Below are 20655 nucleotides of genomic sequence, written 5' to 3'. Positions count from 1 at the left end.
TTTTGCAAATGAAACATGTTCAGGCGCCTATCCGGGGGGGGGTGGTTAAAAAAAAACCCAGCTCTGTCAAAAAAAAATTCATAGAAATTCCTTAAAAATAATGCAAACAACCCCCCCCCCTACTCTGAAACCCCCCCCCCCCCAAAAAAAATACTGTATATGATGTATTCCTGTGCACAAAATACGGACCGAGCCACCATGGTTAGGGGTATTTGTACACTATTCTGTAATGTAGTGTAAAAAAATCGTCTGACTTGAACAGCGCCCCCATTGAAATTACGGTACGATTATGGAGAGCTCGGGGTTATACCAGCCATATTTTTACTTTGGACCAATCAGCTCCTCAATATGATTAACCATCGAATGCCAGCACTTCCTGTAGTGTGTTGACTGCTCATTGAATAGCTCGGGTAATACAAGCCATATGTTTAATAAGTACTTTGGACCAATCAGCTCCTCGCTGTGATTAATTAACCATCGAATGCCAGCACATCCTGCAGTGTGCTGACTGCTGATTGGATGGCATGAGTTGTGACAGCCATTTGTTGCTTGACAATATCCCAGCGCTCATCTTGGTCTAGTGCTTCGTCGATTCGATACATGGCGTCAACGATGCCAGGAAAGGCATCTGCAGCGTAGTAGTTCTTACTGCTTGGCGCGAACACAATGTGTCTGTAAATGGAAACAATAACTACAAATGAAGATAGAAAAATAGTACCATCTCTGGAATCTGAAGTTCCTGGCTGATTCTTGTTAAACTCAAAGAGTTTTTAAATTACTGATTTTTAAACTAAACAGAAATGCACATACTTAATCCCACTTAAATCGGAAACTTGGGATTATACCAAAACAGTTTCACACCTGAAAATTTAACCTTTTATTTTTTAAGTTGATGTCTCCAAGCTGTCTGAAATTGAATTTTTAAACCAAGTGTTATTTTTAGCAATAGCAGAATGTTGTAAGATGCAAGGTTTGAATAAGGATCATGTACACACTCCTACTTTCTTATGTCGTAAACGATGCTTTGGCTTGCCTGTTTCGCGGAGCAAACAGCTTTGCCACCAGGCCTCGTGAACACACCCCCACACACAGTCGTGAATTTCTATAATTCCTGAACCCTCACAAATCTTTCAATGTGTGATATAAAACCAATGACAGATTCTTTGGACTTTGAAAATGTGCAAAACTTTATGTTGTTTCTTAGAGTATGGGCCTTATGCACAAGTCGGCCATATTGAATTGAAAGTGAGGTAAAATCTTAATTTTTGAATCTTGCGAAGAAAAATGAAAGCAAGTTAATTACTAATTAATTCCAGTCTGCTTCAATGAATAATTTAATATTTGCAATTAAACATTGCCTAATGTTTAAAGCCAGATTAAAAAAAGAAAGAAGGTAAAATAAGGCTGCATTATTCCTGAATAAATAGTCTGGCGCCATCCCATTCTACAGTTAGCAATTAATGAAATACATTCAGGGAGCTTGACTCAAAATGGCCAACTCGTGCATTAAGCCCATTAAGATATTTGGATTAATATTTTGTTAGATCTCACCTAAGAAATTTGCGATCTGGTAGTCCAAGAGGATCAATGAAAGCTCGTTCCAGTTGCATCAATTGATCGTTGACTCGACGCACAGCCATCAAACTAGAAAATGATCAGCACAAAAAATACACATCAGGGGTCATACTAGACCTTGTTGTAAATCCACTTTACTTTGCACAAAAACCAATGAAGCAATTTAAGAAGACGTAGTGGGCAATATAATGTGCCAATTTTTTCCTTCCCACAATACTCTGTGGCCACTTTGTAAAATAATGGCTTATTGAAAATGCTTTCAATTCTGTTATCTTGAGACTTCAAAGGACTCATTTTTAGAGTAGAAATGTACTCCACATGCATGGTGCAAGCTTGCACTTTAATTAGTAAGTTTTAGCTGTTAATGTCTTACTCTTTCATATCGGTCTGTGAGATGACTTTCTCAAATTCAGTGGCAGCTGCTGAAAAGTTGGTCAGAGCAGAGTAGATGTAATCTGTGACAGAAATCATACGATTATTACATAATATCATGGAGGAAGGAAGTGTTCGTAAGATTCGGATCTTTCTTGAAACCTTGTACAAGATTTTAGGACACTAAAATGAGGTTTATGATTATTAGGTGGTCATCGACTTAAAATTATGCACCAGGAGAAGTCACGGTAAATAATCTTTCTTGCACATGAGAGTTTTTTTTGGATGGCATTTTGTATTTATTGGGGGGTTACACGCCTATATTTTCTGACACCCCTATGTTCCAACTGCTCATATTCCTATCCCTAACCCTTACCCTAACCCTTACCCTAACCCTTACCAGTGGTGGTGCTACGGTGGGGCATGGGGTCATTTTCCCCCGTAAATTATTTCCTTAACACCCCCCCCCCCAGTTTGACACTCCCCCCCCCCCCTCGTTTTCCCCCAACTTTTATCTACAAATAGATTAATTATCTTTATTTTCTTCGCTGTTAAGATTAATAACAACTTGAAGATAGAGAGTAAATCATCGGAATTATGTGGACACATTTTGGGCCAATGAAGCATTATAAACATTGGTACTTTGGTAGACAAAGCACGCCAAACATGCATAAATACACCATTTTGCGGTTCGATACATTTCTCATTCAAAATAACTGACCACTGACTGTCCCCCAAAATATCCTTGCCCCACCCACACCCCTCAATTTCTCCCACCCCCCCCCCAAAAAAATAAATAAAAAACATGGCGCCGCCACTGACCCCCCTAACCCTAACACTGACCAGGACTAACACAAGCTTAGGCCAAGTTCGGGCAAGGACCATTAGTCGACTAGTGGTTGATTTGTGACGTACCTTACGCCTGCGCACTAATAGCAACGTGCGAACGTCTCTAGTCAAACGCTGGTCAAAATGTCATCGTAAAACTTCTGGATCCTGGCTCTCTGCTAGCGTTATGAATGCGCGCGGCTATTGGTTACCAGCGAAGCAACCAACCCCAGTAGGCTGGTTCCAAATAGTCGACTAGCGTAGTCAACCACCGTCGACTAGACAGAGTTCGGGCAAGCGTTAGTTAACCATTGGTCAACTATAGTCCTTGCGCGAACTTGGCCTTATATGCGGGTTGTCAGACATAGGAGTGTCAGAACATAGGGTGTCGGAACATAGAGCAGTCACCATTTTTTTTTTATCCAGAAATACTGATACAATCTTTGGGACACTGTCACAACTCAATAATTTACGAGTCATCGTTACAGTCTGGTTTCAAGTCACAAGCTGTTCAAATCAACTGTGGCCAGGGCATTCCTTTGTTACTGTTGATCCCAGTTATTTGTGACCGGACTTGTGAGTAGAGTTGTGACCCGACTTGTGATGGGTTTGTGATGGACTTAACTTCCACACCACTTAGCACTCTGCGATAGGATGATTATTACCAGTAAATTTCCCCCTCACCAAAAGTGATTCCCTGCGCAGCCATCTGTGCCTCGTATGCAGTCCTCACCGTATCCATGGACCCTGTGATCTTGGTCACGTAGTCGGTGCAGTCAAAGGGAAGTATGACGGACTCGGCCAGGTCTCGGGCCACCTCTGCCCAGAGTCTGGCCACGGCCTGGTGACGGAGGAAATCGTAGTCCAAGAACGTCTTCATGTAGTAGAAGGTCTCGTAAACCGAGTGGTAAACGGGATAGCTGGATATTCCCAGAGACTGTTAGTAATGAGACAAGAAAATATATTAAACTTTGCTGTAAAGAGTAAACCCCAAAAATGTTTTGTCTGAAATCTCCAGTGTTTTTGAGACAAAATGTCTGAGTTGTAAGCTTTCACAAGTCATCAAGAGTCTCTCAAAATTCATTCGTGCATCCATTCCCGGTTCAGTTAAGTGGTTAGCTATTTAAAGGGGATGTATACATGCTTTTTGGTCAGTTGTGGCACCTTGAAAAACTAGATTTTCAAATTGAATTGAGAATTTCCCAGCATTACATTAGTTATGAGCTTTCCATGCATGATCAAAATGAGATCGCACGAAAAAAAATCGGCCCATGACAATTAAGTAATCATGAATTAATTAATTTCAACATTTGAATTAAGAGCGAGACACTTATTCGCTCTGAATAGTGTGCGCAATTTCTGAACTAGACAGCCCCATTTAAAACCAAATTTTAAAACTGTATAAAGACCTGCAAAAACAAACAAGCAAAGTTATTTGTTACGGGACATGATATTCGTTAAAATATCATTCGGAAAAGACAATCAAAATACAAAAAAAACCACAAAATAACAACTTCAAATAATCTCTACCAAAACAATCCTTAGTCATTGTTACTATAGTCATTGTCTCGTGTTACTTGGAACCTGACTTGTGCTTGACTTGTGATAGATTGTCGATTGACTTGTGGCTGATTCGATCACAAATTTTTGAAATTGGCAAAGTAAAAATTAACAGTTTTGAAATTGTAACAATTGTGCAAATTATCAGATATTTTGCCTCAAACAAAGAGATTTCAGACATTATTGTGTTAACTGCGCTTTAGCAATCCAAGCCATTTTTGCACACACACTCTGTGGATGGAGAAAACAAAAACTACTGTCCCAGGAGACTAGTTAGACATGCGCATGCAAGTCAGTTTGAGGCAGGGGTGTTAGCTGCAGGCTGGAGTGCTGGTGGATTGGTATGTTGGATATTGGCAAGGGTTAACCCCACTAGTGTGGCCGCGATATTGCTGCGCTGTATCTCTGGCCACGCGCCAGGTGCTCCAGTACTACTGAGGAGTATATTCCAAACACTGGCGCTCCCTTTTTTGACTTTTTTTTTTTTTACATATCAGTGTATATGGTTGCATTCTATGATTTCTCATCTTTTGCCCTCCGGGTAGATTAGGTAATCTTTCTTCAAATTTTTCGAGAAATTTAGCATCTTTCTGGAGTTCATATGCGCCAGTGTTTGGACTAAACTCCTCAGTAGGTTGGGAAACCAGACATGTGGCCTAATGTACAGCGCCAAGGGCGGATCCAGGGGGGGGGGCCAAAGGGGGCCATGGCCCCCCCCCCAAAACGAAACCAATTTTTTTTTTTTTTTAATGTGACATCGCAATAAAGGCAGGCAATGAGTACACCACCATCGTTTCCTCAAAATAAATTGGTTAAAGTGGTCAGAAATTGCCTCAGATCGCACCACAGAGCATCTAGAATCCAACATTTTTTCGGGGCCCTTAAGCAGGCCCCGAACCCCACGCCGTAATTTTTTAGACCCACTTTTTTGGGGGACCAAAATTTTTTTTGGCCCCCCCAAAAATTGTGTTCTGGATCCGCCCTTGTACAGTGCAGCAATACTGAGGCCACACAGTGGGGCTAGGCAAGGGTTGGCCAATATGGAGGGACACAGCAACATATACATACATTCAAAAGTTGAACTTACGTGGTATTTATAATAAAAAGTCATACTCATAGCTGGCACCCCAATTCTGTACATGAAGGGAGCAAAATCGCTCCCCGAACCCATATTCTTGATTCTGCGAGAGGGAAAAAATGATGAAGTACAACAAAAATAGACTTTCTAAATGTTAGGTTGATTGCAACTTGTTTGGTGATTGGTTCGACTTACAGGATCATATCTGTAACGGAGATCAACTGCCGATACTCCGATACGATACATGAATGGGGCAAAATCGCTCCCCGCACCAAGATTACTGACTCTGCAGGGGGAAAAAATGATGAAATGCAACCAAAAAAATAAGACTTTCTAAATGTTATGCCGATTGCAATTTGCATGGTGATTGGTTCGACTTACAGGATCATATGTGTAATAGAGATCAACTGCTGATACTCCGATACGATACATGAATGGGGCAAAATCGCTCCCCGCACCAAGATTACTGACTCTGTCAAATAAAAATCGTACAATGGTCAACGATGTCAAAGTGTAATATGACATTCATGAATACCTAAGACAGTTTACCCATTCCTACTGGTCGAGAGCCCGTCACGTGGCCGGTCTTAAACGGATGATAAAGAAATGGCCGGCTGGTCTTCAACACTTTTCTAGAGTCATATGAAATTTGGAATCCCATGAGATCCAGTGCCTTTTACCGTTTTTTTGGTTGAACGTTCACAATCCTCACGTAGGCATGCGCAATACAGTAAATCAGTGTCTCATAATCCGAAATTCAGACTACACCGGGCCAGCTGCGTTTTGCACAACATCGCACAGTACGCGCGACGCTCGCACTAATCTCCTTACAAGGTAAGGAGTTGTAGAGGTACATTCCATATTATAGTCAGAGGGGTGTTTCATAAAACATGAAGTAAAATTGTTGAACAAATTGGTTGAACAAAATGGTTCGCAACGTCTGGTTTTTGACTTGTTTTTTAATTTTTTGGACCGAAATGATATGTTTTTTGTCCGAAAAGGTATTTATGAATGATAATTAACATGTGCTTGGTCGGTATTAAACACTATGTTTAAGACTGATTTGAGTCTGGAATGCTTGGGTAATTATCAGCATTTCAGACTCCAACCAGTCTTAAACACAGTGTTTAACACCTCCCAAGCACACATTTATTCACTTATTTTAAACCAAATATTGTAAAAAAAAGCTCGCCCTTTATTTGCTCTTTATTAAGCACATTTCTGATTTTCTTTTAAGGAAGGGGATTAAGTGTTTTGGAGGAGTAAAAATACTCTTGGTTTTCAACACTGAACACTTTTTTTCTCATTACCTTGGCAGTGTATTGGGATCGTTAGCATCTGCAGGTAAACGATCTCGCCATGTATCGTACAACGATGTTGATAGGTCTTCTGGATCAGGCACCTGACCAACACATGAAATAAATACAAGATTACATTTTGCACCAATCTTGAATTTAAAGGGAAAATACAACATTTGCAAACATCAAAAAATAAAACTACCAAATCATTTTGAAATACCTTGCTGGACTGTTAGTGAATGACAGTGTAAAGCATCCTGTAAAATCATGGCACCTGGTATACTGTCATTTTCAAGAAAAGTAGTATTTTTGTATCAATTTCCAATGCTGGTCGGCCGATCAGCGTTGGAAAAAACTGGCTTTTTTTCATATACTGGCCCCAATTGACCATCGCACTTGTTTGCAATCGATTACACACCTATGAACGGGTACAAGCAAGCTAGACTGGTTCCCTGACCTTACAATTCCCCAATGTATGTAAACTGCTCTGTTTCTTCTGATATGGAGATGTATGTAAACTGCTCTGTTTCTTCTGATATGGAGTCAGGGAACCAGACTACAGGAAAATGATTGTTTTCTTGGTTTTTATAGCATTTTCGAACCCAAAACCTCAAAAAAGTCAGTGTAACTATATTTGCTATATATTTCCAACCCCCCAATTCCATCCATTTCTGAAAATTACAGCAAAAGCAAATGATGTATATTCCCTTTAAGTTTTGTGTCTCTGTTAAATTGCATGTCTCGAGTGAGTCACAAATGGCTATAAACTACCGCCTACTTTTAGGAATGACCAATTGGGTGACTCGTTACAAATTCAGATATATCGGACCAACAATTCACAATTCCCCTCCACCTGTAACTTCTGTAATCACCCCAAGGCACAACAACAATGATTCAAACAAGACCCTCCAAGGAAATCACACCGAACTCATACCTTTTTTTGTTTAAAATGTCTATCCCTCCTCCTATGTTCTCTTCTTTTGTTTGCTCCTTCACATCCCTTTGTTTTTCCTTCCACCCATGCGTGGTTGTGTGCCCCTTACTTGTCTGTTTGCATTTGTCATGTTTGCCTTTGACAAACATTCCGCTGGGATCGATACATTAGGCCTATACATTGTCTAAATTCGTTTAATTAAAAAAAAAAATCTTATTTGGGAGGGTCCTTTGTTCTTTAATAAGCATGTTTTAAGAAGTAGGCCACACCTCCTGCCAGTGGCGAATCTAGAGGGGGTCGGGGGGTGTTAAACTCCCCCTCAACCCCCCTCCCCCAGCAGCAAATATTTTATTTGTAAACTGGGGCCAAATATAATAAATGGGATGGTGAAGTTCCTGAATTAATTCTCTAATGCCTTAGAATAAAGGAGAAAGCCTCAAATTTCAAATTTTTCCGGAGGGCATGCCCTGCCACCCCCAGGCACGCCTACACACTCCTGCAACCCCCCCCCCCTGTCATCCCCCTGTCATTCTCTCTCCCCCCTCATACCCCTCTCCCTGTTTCCGGAAGGTTAGATCCGCTACTGGGCCCGCCCCTTCCTTACTCTTTTCCCAAATGACTAAAAAGCATCCCCAGTTGGAACCAAAAGAAATAACTTTAGAATTGCTGACCTTTTTCGAGGCTGCATAGATTGCCTGGTAGAGCAATGGCGTTGATTTGACACTCAGTGAATAGTTACCAGTCACAGCAGAGTCTACATTGATGTATGCCACAGCCCTGGCGGCAAGTACCCTCTGAAATTCCTGTGGAAAAAAAACAAACAAAAGCTTTTACATCATTTCTTTGCTATTTTCTACTTTTCAGCATTCATTTTTGTTTATTATTTATTAGATAATTTCACAGGTAAAATACACGACAATTAATATATTAAATATATAACAGCATTTAGGGCGGTTGCTCATGATTAGTATGTGCGTTTTCATCGGTTGCTAGATGTTAACATTCAGGACTCCAGACTCATTCAGTTTTATGAAAATGGGTCTGGGGATGAAATAAGGAGACTTCAGAAGTTCCTGGATGTCTGCTCACCTATTAGAGAAATAAGCTCTATAAATTTAGGTGTCATGAGTTTTAATATTACTATCCAGAACGAACTTTCTATCAATTGATCATGCAAGGACTGAATAATCCGCATATAAAGACTAAATCGAATTAACAGTTTCGGTGGGCATTTAAAAAGTTCCGAAAAGTCTGGGGTCTGCCTCAATAACTGTTGATAAAGTCGGTCAAGTCAAAGATTTCACTGAAACCCAATGCAATTCATATCTTAAGTTTAGCAAAAGTCTGAACAGAAATGTAAGTACAGTCTTAAGTATGCATTTTTTTTGTGGTAAAATATTGTGACTTTCCGTTTTGTCGCTCTCTGAATATATTTGCTTACCTCCACGAACTCTGTAGATCCCAGTAGACCATACTCTTCAGCTCCCCAGCTCCCCAGCTCCCAAATATGATGGACCGTCTTGGTTTCCAACCTTAACACAAAGGTTACAAAATCAAATGTCTGAAGTACGTACAATGATATTTTCTTGTTCTGTTTCGAATCTGTTTTTGTCTAATCTTACTTTGGGGTGAAAATAACAGGTATTTCAGCAGATTTGGACCGTGTGTGCAGAAAAACATGCAAAACTACTTCAGGCCAACTTTACCCACTCTTTAGCCAACACAATTCTCAAAAATTATTTGGCAAAGACAAGGTCCTTAGTATTTCACCAGCCAAGTTTGAAGTCTTAATTCAATTTTTAAAGGAGACTTTTCTTTAATATTCTGCACCTGAGAGTGAAGCCAAGTGATTTCAATTTGAAGCATAGGACTAGGCTGGTACATGTCCAACTGTTTGAAAGATTGACCCTTCAGTGGTCTGGTGGCAGACTATGGAGAGATACAGGGTGGCCTTAACTGTTAAACAACTGTTCTGACTAGTTTAGTTCTGTAATAAAATAAAAATAAGGAAGCCAGGCAGACTGTTTCTTTTTGTTTTTATGGGAGGATACCGTATTGTATAGGCCTACTTGTCCACCATAAATACTGATACCTAATTTTATAACCTGCTCTGAAACATGTCCATGCCATTAAAAAAAAACAGCCTTCGACCCCACTTAGTCTGAAACCGGCCTTATAGCCTGCACAACCACTTCCCAATTTGCAAACATGTATTGAAGTCCACCACAAGCCAATCACAAGCCAACGACAAGCTAAAACACAAGTTAGATGGGCAATGACAAAGGAACACCTTTACCACCAGGGCCGTTCCCTGATCCCACACTGGGGGGAGGGGGGAGGGGGTCAAACCCTCAAAGTTGTACTTTTGATATGCGAGTGCCTTACGGCGTGGGGTCCGGGACCGCTATATTGAGGGCCCAGGAAAATTTTGTGGTGCAATCTGAGGCATTTCCTGGCCATTTACACTGAATTTTCGAGCAAAAGTTCTTCAGGGCCAATTGTGAACACAATATATCATGGGGGTCATTAAATTTGAATTTGTTGGCGGCGATTTTTGTCTAGTTTACCCCCCCCCCGCCCTTTTTTTGTTTGTTTTTAGATTTCTGAGCAGAACTCGTCAGCAAGTGGGGGTTCGAACCCTGCACCCCCCCCCCCCCCCAGATTACAGACTGCCTGACCACAGTGAATTTGAACAGGTCGTTTGGTTCACGACTTGAGGCTTGTAATTGACTCGTAACAATCCAAATCCCTGGTCCAATCAGTCACCAAAAATTTGGATTGCCGCATCGTGCCTTAGTGTAGAGTGAAGCCACACCCCTTAAATTGTCATCATCATATACTCACCTGATTTCCTGAGCTCTCCAAATACACGCGATACCTCCATAAAGGCTGCCGTGCCGCTGCTTGGATCGACGGCTCCATAGACCCATGCATCCCGGTGATTACCAATCACCACATACCGATCTGTAATCAATCATGGATACATAACATTTCCTACAGCTTGAGACATTCAATCGCTTTCAAATTTTCCACAACACCAGCGCTAAGATCGGATATCAAGCTGCCATTTTCAGAAAATTATAATATATATATTCTAGATACTAAATAATCACAAATGTGAGAGCTTGATAAGTATAACTATCACAAGCCACCCCCCCCCCCATTGTATCGTAGGCTTCAATAGGAACAATTGTTTTCAAAAACAATTGATAAAGTTCCAATCCAGATATAGGGCCTACTATTCTGCGACCACAGATTCTTAGGATAAGTTTGTTTACCAAAATCAGAAATTCGATGCTTTCTTATCAACCTGATCACAGGTTCCTTACTTGTTGAGATCTGATAGAGTTGCCAATTAAGAATTTCCATTTTAGAACATTTGAAGAAAAAAAAACATTCAAAAAAGGTATTTAAGATTGTGTTTTTCAGAGTATTAAGCAGTTATAACACAGAAGTGATATCCTGTTTTGTGAAGGATTGTTCTCATTTACTTGTTACAACGAGAGATTTCGCCACATGTTGTTTTCATATATTTTTTTTTTTTGGGGGGGGCGGTGCGTTTCGCATTGCAATTTGCGCTACGCAATACTGCTTTATGTTTAATTGCATGGAGGTAATATGGTAATTGTTTGCTACCTGGTTCGATTTCACCTCGAATGAAACCAATGACATCATAAGTCGTCCTTGTCTCTCTGGTGGTATGGATTGTCATTTTTACGTTCCTGGTAGAGATGTACAAAAAAAATCTATCTTTTATTTCGTGTGGTGTCATGATACCAGTACCGTATATTACGTGATTGTTCTTGGTTTCAACTTTTCCCAAACAAACTCAACCAGAGTAAGACCAACTGTCCGAGTTAAAGGCGGTTCATACCTATGAGATCAAAAGTGACAGCATGTTTTTCACTGCGGATTTGCAAAAATTTCACACTTTTCAACTTTGGAAAATTAGCAAACATTCCGTGCATGATGATGATGATGCCTAATAATAATTTGCTTCACATACGTGAATCGGCCTTATTTGAGTATAATAATATCGGAGTTTCCACGTCCAGCTCGACTAGTGGAACTCTCCACACTCTTCCCAAAAAACAAGAGAACGAAAGTGCGACAGAAAAGGAGCGATGATGTCTCTAAATTCAACTAGATACCACAAAACTAACCTGCTTGAGTCGTTAAAACCTGGGCCAAGGCGGTAGGTGACGGGCAGATGTCCCTTCCACTCATCAATGACCTCCTCGCCAGTCATGTTGCTGGATTGAGAATCACAAAAAAAATTACCTCATATTTTCGGACAAGCATCAGTTTGGAACGGAAAGGGAAACAGTGAACATATTTTATAAAAGAAGAAATACCAGAAATTGTGTTGAAGATGGAAAATATAAACAACCCTGAAATTGCGGGTAGCCAGAAAAGGATGATTTTATAGCAACACGGCATATGGTACATAACCACCTGTACCAACCGTATATAACAATAGTGTAAAAATAAAGAGTTTAAAAGTAATGGCGTACCAACTAAGGTTTATTTTTATGATGTAAAATCCTTTTTAAGTTGCTCTCCTGTTTGCTATAATTCAGGCAGATCTTTTGTGGCTTGATGCGCACAACCAATCCAAACAAGAAGCCTATTCAGAGGGTTGCAGATGCCCACAATAAAGCAAAAATATTTCTTTAAAATTAAAAGCATACTAACTGAAAATTGAGGGGAGGGAAAATCGAATTTGATTAAAAGCACGGAGAGAGTAACTTTAATTAAGCTATGGCCAAGCGATAATTTTGTTTGTCCTAGTGCTTGTCTCCCGACCGTCTGTCTTCTCAACAAAGGATTTTTTGTTTGCATGTGTATTTTTACCCGAGTAACAGCTGTGCGTCACCGTAGCCGATTGGGTGGACAGGTATCTTTGGTAGAGCCGTATCGTAATCGTCTATACGGAAGGCAAAGGCTGCAAAGGGTGTAAATTAAATGTTAAAATTTGCTATGAAAATAACGAGTGGTGAAATCTAAACACTTTAAATCCTTTTCATCCCAATCAAGCACCAAATTATTATTCCTGAACGTGGACATCGAAAAAACGAAGTATACAGATAGGCCCGCTTCCCTTTTGTTATATATGTAGGATACATTACGGTATCTATATACATTATTCAAGAGTTTTAGAACAAAGAAAATAGCAGTCAAGTCTATCACAAGTCCATCACAAGTCCTGTCATACAGTCGTCATAAGTAACAGTTGATGAAAAATAACAAAGGAGTGCTTGTATCACAGTTCATTAGAAGAGCTGGTGACTTGTGATTGACTTGTAATGGTCTGCTTTTACATGACAAGAAGAGCAGTCAAATACATGTATGAATTTGTTATGAATGTGAACAAAGAAAGTGAAAGAAGCAAGACTCCACCCCCACCAGCGCTCTACCAACTGAGCTATCCGGTGTGGTTAAGAGGAGGCGCAGGTTCAAACCCCGCCCAATTAGGATGAATTTCAACAGGTAAGAAATGTCAGTCCCTTACGGTTGCAGACCAGTAAATCGGTCCGAAATTGCCTACGCCGGCCAAATCACGATTTGCATGCCCTCAAAATCTTCAGTGTTTGAGCATGCCGTGGGCCATAGTAAAAAAAAAAATATGGGTGGAAGCCGTGCACAGGACTATGAACTTGTAGTTCTGTTCAATTTGGATGAAATCGGGGCCCTTAAAGCGGTCTAATTTGCAATGGAGTGTAGGCATCGTTTTTCAAAATGGCGCTGGGCTTCAGGACTATTTTCAGGGGTGATCATCTTCAAATGGAAATTTCTCCTAAAAGTCATCAGCTGACCCCCCCCCCCCCAAGTTGAAAAGAAAATGAAAGATGATGTAATAAGCTTTAATTTCATGTGTGTCTCGAACACCTTGAAGAGTTGTGAGTATTTTCCCCGAATTTCTGAAGTGGGAGCATTTACCATTGGGGTCTATAGAAGTTTATTTACTGGTCTGTAACCTTACGTTTAGCAGGGTAACCGGGCGTGACCGGGTCACCCTTGGCGTCACTGACGAAGGTATTGCCCCTCTGCGCTCCGGTCTCAGGCAGCCACCACCCGTCTGGGTACACCTTGATATCACCGTCATCGATGGCGTAGTCTGCCGGGTCTGAGTACAGGATCAGGCCCTTGGCCCCTGCCTCCTGGGCATTCAGTGCCTGTAGGTTGGTATGAGGGGGGAGGTTATGGGGTTCATTTCAGAGCAAATGAGGTGGCAAAAGGTTTCGAAGTTGAGCGGAAGGTATATATTGATTACAGCCTCAGAGGACTAGTTATTACCCAAGTACCTAACCGAGATCTGGGAGGAATATACACTTATAAAAAAAATTGACTTAAGTAGAAGATGTGTTCTAGAAAACAATCAAACTTGAACCTTGCTTACTAGAGCTATTTTCTGGGTGTAAAATTGACTTTTGGGGTAAAATCTGACTTGACTGTTTCGTGGTCATATCAGCAACTGTGGGATTACAAAATTGAGGTGTGTACAGCGTGGTTTGCTAATATTCCCAACAATAAGATGTGACAGTGAACAAGGTCGATCTTAAAATGTAAAAGAAATATCAAAGAGCCATATGCAATCAGTCAGAATAATCTTTTCATTCGGTTGAGCAAGGCAGCAAATTAGAACGAAATTAAGTTCTATCTGTGGATATCACGCCGCAGCATGGAGGTGCACTGATTTATGAGTCTGGGGTATACAACATGTATAACAGTGCGGGTAAAAAAAAACGCAACCCAAATGGCAGGACCAATTGTTGAATTGTTGAATTGTTGCCTGTAACCCTTTCAAAATCTAGGATGTGAAATCCCAGTCATTGAAAATGAGTTTTCTTTTAGTGCAAGAATCATTCAAATCACCGATGTACTTTTCAAGTTGTGGAATTTGAACACAAACACCGTTTAAAATTTCTGTCCACGGATCAAAACAAAAGCAAGTGTTCTTTCAGCGAAATGAAAACAATTCTCATTTAAAGGGGTGCATCGGTGAAGTTGTTTTCATTTAGTTGCTGAAAGAACACTCCCGATACCCTTTTTTGTGATCCGTGAACAGAACATTAAAACTGAAAAGTACATGAGTGATTTGAATGATTCTTGTACAAATCGAAATCTGTAGATGTACAACATTTTTCTTTTGAAACTTGAAAATATTACGAGGAGAGCAACTTTAGGAGGCAATACTTCATTAACATCAAAATAATAATCGTCTTTATTTCCTTACGGTCCATTAAAAGGAAGATTTCATCCGCAAATTATTTCGCACGATGTGTTAAAGGGCCCATGCAATTTTTTTTTTATGCAATCCTTGACAATGCACCTTTGCATCCCATTTAACCTTACTTTTAATTTCCGTTTTGCCATTTTCAAGGGTGTTTTGGTGCCTTTTTAATTTCCATTATTCATGAGCAAAAGTGTGATGTCATTTCAGGCAGAAAACCTCAATGTTACAGCTATTTCAGTACATGGCGATAAGCCTGTGAGCAAACGTTTTCACGGACGTTTTCAATAAGCACATTTAATTTTTGGGTTTCGACAACTTGGACAGAAAACCCCTAAACTGAACAGTGTCTTCCTGAAATGACATCACAGCAACAACGCCCTCAGTTGTATGGAAAAGCAAGCACACTTTTAAATGTTTCAGAAGTACACTTTTCAATAAAACTACCAAAAAGGGATGTCAAATAGTTTTGGTAAACTTAAGTGGAGGAGAAACTTGCACAAAATATGTTCCCGTGAAGAATTCATTTCACGGATCTTTTAATGAAAAATTGAAAATGCAAACCGTGCCTCAATTTAGAGTGTATTTGTTTTTCTGATGAGAGGTATTCTAACTGGACTATAAATCTTTTATTAGGCCTAATGAATCATCACCTTATTCCCACGGAATATCTTTCCATAGCGTGCTATAATGATGGTTCCATTCAGCTTGATATCGCTGTGAGTTTTCTCCAGGTATTCAAAGTCTTCAACTCGAGCGTAATTCGCATACACCAGGTCGCCCTTATAAGAAAAGAAGATGGTATAGATTATACACAAAACTCTTACGTATATTCATGCGAACCCCAAAAAAGAAAGAAGAGATGTTGTGCATCTAATACAAAAAAACAAATTCACATAGGCCCACCAAAAGACACCGAGATTTCTCATCATTATTATCACTATGTTTTAAAAACTTGTTTAAAAAGATGAAGTGATAATATGAACCATAACAATCAATGTATGTCTCCTAATAAGCATCTGTACTGATGACGTCACACTTTGTTTACATGTGCACTTTCCTATGGAGCCAGTGGGGGCCCACGGTCCACTGAGCACCTTAGGAAAGCACACACGTAAACAAAGTGTGACGTCATCAGTACAGAGGCTTATTGCCATAAAAGCCAACAGATGTGATTGTATCGATGGGATGGGATGGGATGGGGTTTGAGCTCAAGTGCATGGTAACAGTGGATTGGCTAAATAGTTATACCTCTGGCTCTCCCTGATAGGAATATGCATTAAATGGCGGCACCACATCAGGATGGTCATCTCCGGGTCTGAGCACCGCCTCCTCAAGCCGCGAGTGGAATATCTCATTGCCGTCTTCAAGAATGGATACCTGATGAAATCAACAGTGTCGTTGGAATAGAGTTTTACTTGATAGCTTCAGGGTTTAGTGTCAGTGCACTTCAACGAATTGTATTTTTGTTTTTCATTACGAAATTTGGGCTTGAGTATTTATTTCAACGGGGAAAAAATGCTTGTTCTAATTTTTTTGGTAGCTTTTGCGCACCAAATCCACCATACAAGTACCATTGGTTCCCAAACTCTCCATTATACAGGGTGAGTAAAAAAAACCCGAAACCCAAATGTAGGGACCATTGTTTTAGTGAAGTTCTGCATGTAGCACTTTCAAAATCTAGGATATTAAAGTCCAATTCATAAGCTTTCTTTTTAGTACACAAATTATTCAAATCACTTGTGTACTTTTTAAGTTACGCAATTTTAAACACAACCACCGTTTTAAGGTTCTGTCCACGGATCGCAAAGAAGTTAAGTGTTCTTTCAGCAAAACGAAAACAAATCACATAGGGACGTGTGAATTGTTTTCGTTTTGCTGAAAGAACACAGACAGAACATTAAAACGGTAGTTGTGTTTATAATTCCGTAACATGAAAAGTGCATGAGTGATTTGAATGATTCTTGTACTAAAAGAAAGCTTATGAAATGGGCCTTCACATCCTAGATTTTGAAAGTGCTACATGCAGAACTTCAATAAAACACTAGTCCCGACATTTGGGTTTCTTCTTTTTTTTTTACTCACCCTGTAGATAATAAAATGACGCGGAAACCAGTTCAATCTGCGGAAACTGAATTATTCTCGGTCGCAAATAATTCAAAATTTAAAAAGTATAATATTTCATAACTAAAAATGCAGGCCTGTTTTTTTCGGCAAGATGTTTCATACAAAAGTGAATGACTTGCGTACTGCTAAAATAGCAATTTAAAAACTGAATCTAAATTTTTCGTGGTAAAACTCGAAAACAGCACGTACCTTTATTACCTTAACATCTTTAATCCCCTCACTTTCTTCGTGAGGCTCTTTAAAAATCTCAAACCCAAGAATATGCCAAGACGTTCAATCTTGACATTTTCCCCACTGCGCCATGAGAAATTAACTTTTGACATTGACTTGGCAACCAAAAAGTACTTTACATGTATAGATCTAAATTCATTCTCGGGGTTAATTAGGGTCGCCTGGCTTGGTGCTTATATCGCATTTCGAATTGGATGAAACATGCATTTGTGATATTTGATCTGAAAGCCAAGATTATTTGAATTAAGCTCATATGCACATACTATGGCTAAAGGGTAAATCGTTTGGCCCGGGACATAATGATTGGTTTACCAAATACACAGTCTACTTTTACTAACCTATCGAGGACCCGCACTGTTCCCTTCTTTTGTCGTTGTTTGGGCTTGAACTTTATGACACGTCTCGTTAGGCTTGTGTACAAAACCTACGGAGACCTTGGGCTCAGGTCGTCGGGGCCATTGTTTTCTCAGGTATAACTCTTTGTTCAGAGTCGTAAATGATAATATTTACACATATTAGGATATATCTACACAACTAGTGTCATATTTACACCGCATGTAAATATCTCTTGACATGTCTAGTTGTAGGTTTGTGTACACTACCGGGGCCATTGTTATCGTCGGTCGTCGGGGCCATTGTTATCGTCGGTCGTCGGGGCCATTGTTATCTCAGGTATAACTCTTTGTTCAAAGTCATAAATGATAACATTTACTCAGTTGGGATATATCTACACAACTAGTGGCATACATGGTTAACATCACCAATGAGTGGTTGAAATAACCAACAATTGTTTTACATGTGTCCAACCAATCGGTTGGTTGGACACATGTAGGGCTCGTTCAATGACGGCCATTTCTGTAGAAGTGCAATGCGTATTGCTCGAAATGTGTTCGAAATACGACGCAGCCGATGCGCGTTTGGAAGTTGACGCTCAAAAATGCCGATGCACGTGGATGGTCTTTAGGAAATGACGTCATTTGAACGAGACCTATTAACCAATTATTGGTTATTTCAACCAATGATTGTTTATGTTAACCAACGCCCTGGTTAATGTCTGGCGCTTTATGTATTATCCTTTTACCTTGTTAGGAATGGTATCATTGGGGTAGGACAGTAGGACGTCATAGGGAACCAGTTTGGCCGAGTCAAGCCCTTGCTCTATCCACTTGTCCCGTATGTACTCGGCGTTGGAGCGTTCGGCGGGAGATCCGGCGATATGTGGGACCTTAGTGAAGTACCTGCGTCGGTAATCACCAACACAATTATAAACATAATAATAAAAATACGTACTATAATAATTGCATCTTCCGTGGCGGGCGGGAGGCAAGGGGAAGCGAAAATTCCGGCGGTCACCTTTTACAGTCACCCTCCCTGATCTTAACCGAAATTGTCTCTCTGAACATTTCTTAATGACAGAAATCAAGAGGGAGATCCAGGCCTACGTTTCGAATGAGTGCTTTGGCGAGTGTGGGCGGGAGGCGATTTTTTTTCCCCCGTAGATAGGTTGTTCAAATGGTATGCCTAATTCAGTTTACCTTTGAATCGTTGCAAGACACTTAGGTTCTGGCTCTCTTTTTTCCCCATAAAATAAAATTATATCAACGATAAATGCAGAGAAGAAAACAAGTGAAGAAAACAAGGAAAATGAGCAGTGACGACATGGATTCGAATCCGGGCTGTATCCATAGCTCATCTCGCTATCCACTTCTCTACTGTGGTAACTCGACGACGTTCGTACTTTAAAAATGCTTTAAAGGTAAAATGCTTTAAAGTTCAAAGTTGTTGACTTCATAACAATACTCTTATATTTTTTGTGTCATGAATAAACATACTGGCCCGATGACTTTGGAGCAACCAACCTACGGATAAGAAAGTCGCGGGCGTGGGGGGATTTCAGGGGGTGTCGGGGGGATGTGGTGAACACTCTTGAAGAACATGAACGCCTGTATACATGTATATGTAACCAAACATCCGTTTTGTCTTTTTAATTTTACAAATGACCTAATTCATAAACTCGTCGGCACTTTTCTGACCTTTCTGCCACAGTCTGAATATCATCTTTATTCTGGCCCCTGATAATCGTTTTACAATGAACATTTGCTCCACAAAGCCACTGACGTATCCAAGTTTGGGTAGACTGGGGGAGCCGGATCTCCTCCCTGGTTTTCTCGGATAGCCCCTCCCCCCCCCCCCCCCCATCACCGACTTTGAAAATAGACTGCTGTTGCATAGAGCAACGAGAGACTTAACGATATACATTTACTGAGAATGGCACAGCTTCAATAAGCCAATTGCGCTGTGCTTAACGAAACCCCCCCCCCTTCTGTTCGGATTTCTCCGCCCCTCCCCTCCCCTAACTTCCCTGCAGACCTACCTTAAATTCTCCTCAATGTTGGCGGCGTTGATAGGGTCGATGACGTTCACGCCCGGCATGGGCGTTGATCCCGCGATTGAATCAGGTGTCGGTACGGCACACTCCGGACCTTTTGGTGCCGTAAAATGCCCGATAATCACCCCCAGACCGATGCCAACCGCAGCCAGGAAGGCCGTGAGGACCCAGAACATGGGCTTTGGCCATTTAGACTTTTTACCATAATACTCTTCCATCTCCATATCGGGAAAGGGTTGTCAGGTTTCTTTCGGTGATTCTAAAGACCCGTGCTGGGTATGTGATCACATTCAGCATAAGCAACTCAAGTGACCCTGTCCAATTTGCAGGGAACCTATATAATCAAATTACAACCTAGATTGCACAGTAGGAATAATCCTGTGAACTTTGATACTTTATGTCTTATCTCATAAACACTTCGCTTGAGTGTTTAAACACTTGACAGGCCAATATAATTCTGACTGGGTAAATAGTACTACATGTACCATATAGCAGGTAGCCAACTAGAAAAGCGAGCTGTCGGTTGTTGGACAACCCAAGTTATAGTGGCGTAGGCCTATACTTTACAACTCGCTAGCCAAATAAGTTTTCCACAACACCAGTATGCATCCATAAATCAGGTGTATCATGCGCTAACTCTTTAATTCTGTAATTCCTTACTATATGAGGGGGCATAGTGATGTATTTATTTGGGAGCGGGGTAAATTTAACTATTCAATGCATAATCAAAGTTAAAATAGAACACATAGTTAGACTTGTGCGGTATACTGCAACATCAAGAGGCACATAAAACAACTATATTCCTTTCGGGCCCATAATATTGGAGAGGACTAGGCCGAAAGGAAAATTTCCAATACAGGGTGAGTCAAAAAGGAAAAAAGTGACCGAATTTGAAAAAAAAATATTTTGAAATATTTGGCTCGCTCCATTTCATAAAAAAAAAACAGGGATAAAGAACGTACTTTTAACTGTGAACATTTTACGTAATGTTCATACTCTATTCCCAAGTTAGTCTATTTCAATAAAAAA

At 40.4% G+C, this 20655-nt stretch overlaps 1 pseudogene; it reads right to left on the bottom strand.

The window, feature by feature from the left end:
* Positions 1-200: 200 nt before the first annotated feature.
* LOC119746389 lies at positions 201-20455 on the bottom strand (annotated as a pseudogene).
* Positions 20456-20655: the final 200 nt, after the last annotated feature.

This window comes from Patiria miniata, unplaced genomic scaffold (assembly GCF_015706575.1).
Source record: "Patiria miniata isolate m_02_andy unplaced genomic scaffold, ASM1570657v1 HiC_scaffold_7, whole genome shotgun sequence".
NCBI classification, from domain to species: domain Eukaryota; kingdom Metazoa; phylum Echinodermata; class Asteroidea; order Valvatida; family Asterinidae; genus Patiria; species Patiria miniata.
The sequence above is the reverse complement of the archived record's forward strand: the minus strand, read 5'-3'. Positions and strand labels throughout refer to the sequence as shown.